The sequence below is a fragment of the Nicotiana attenuata genome, unplaced genomic scaffold, assembly GCF_001879085.1.
Source record: "Nicotiana attenuata strain UT unplaced genomic scaffold, NIATTr2, whole genome shotgun sequence".
Classification (NCBI taxonomy): Eukaryota; Viridiplantae; Streptophyta; class Magnoliopsida; order Solanales; family Solanaceae; genus Nicotiana; species Nicotiana attenuata.
In genome coordinates, this window is record NW_017670271.1 from 1,235,763 (window position 1) to 1,237,288 (window position 1,526).

Here is a 1,526-nt window from a genome sequence, read left to right on the forward strand (position 1 = left end):
GTGTTAGTTCTGAACCGTTGGACACTAGGATCCAATGGCTGTGATGAAAAGGGACAAAAACGGGGTCGCTTGGTGGTGGGGAAGACTTGGACCGGGTAATTTGGTTTTTGGGCTTGGATTTGGGGTGGGTTTGGATAAAATGTTTGGGCTTCAGCACTTTAGCCTACTAAAATTTTAAAAAAAACAGCCCCTTTGTTTTCTCAAATTCCTTATTCCCTTTTTCTTTTGTTTTTCTTTTCCTTTTCTTTAATTAATAAAATCCTAAATTAAATTTCTAAATTATCTAAATTGTAAAATTACACTAATTATCTAATTATTATAATAATTATAAAGATTACTTGATCCTAAATTGAAAGAGAAAAATCACTAATCTAAAAATTAAAAGGTAAAATGTAAACATGAACCATTTTTTTTTATTTTCATTTTTAATAATACAATTAGTTAATTAATTATTCCTAAAATATAAAAACAAAGATTTAAATGAAATGCATGACATTTTTTGTATTTTTTTCATGATATTAATAAAAGTAAACATGCACAGAAAATGCAGACAATTAACACAAATTCCTACAAAAACCCTATAAAATTGCAAACAATTGGGAGAAATTTATTTTTTTAATTTGTAGGAGTATTTTACATAGGGCAAAAATCACGTGCTCACAGCTGCCCCTCTTTGCTCGAAAACACGAAGAATTTTCGGGCATAAATAAAGTGAGCGGATACGAGCGATTTTTGCCCGTTTGAATACTCCGTGGGAAGCTTTTTTTGAAAGATCTGACCAACCTTGCTTCCGAGGTTGCCTACATATCCTTGGCTATAAAGGAATCAGGTCAGTGTAGTTCGGGAAGTTTCGGTAGCTGGGACTACCGGGAATTTGTGATTTCACTGTTGTTGCTGCTGCTACTGCTTGTTGAACTCCTTATTACACCGAGATGAAATAAAAAGAAACTAGGCTAAACTATGATCTATGAATTACAAGAATCCTATCTACCATCTTCAAACTTGGTCTTGCTGCTTCTACAGTTCTGTTGTGCATCTTGAACTGTTGACCTGTACTCTTGAGGCAAATTTCTGTTGTTGCTAACTCGAATTGACTTCTGAAATGGGTTCCCTTGATTTTCAGGTGGGTGCCTGATTGCCGAAACTTGAACTGTATTCCCTTGTTCTCCAGGTGGGCGCCTGATTGCGAAAACTTGAAATGTATTCCCTTGTTCTCCAGGTGGGCGCCTGATTGCTAAAAACTTGAACTGTATTCCCTTGTTCTCCAGGTGGGCGCCTGATTGCCAAAACTTGAACTGTATTCCCTTGTTCTCCAGGTGGGCGCCTGATTACCAAACTTAAATTGTATCCCTTGTTCTCCAGGTGGGCGCCTGATTGCCGAAACTTGAACTGTATTCCCTTCTTCTCCAGGTGGGCGCCTGATTGCCAAAGCTTGAACTGTATTCCCTTGTTCTCCAGGTGGGCGCCTGATTGCCAAAACTTGAACTGTATTCCCTTGTTCTCCAGGTGGGCGCCTGATTTTCAAA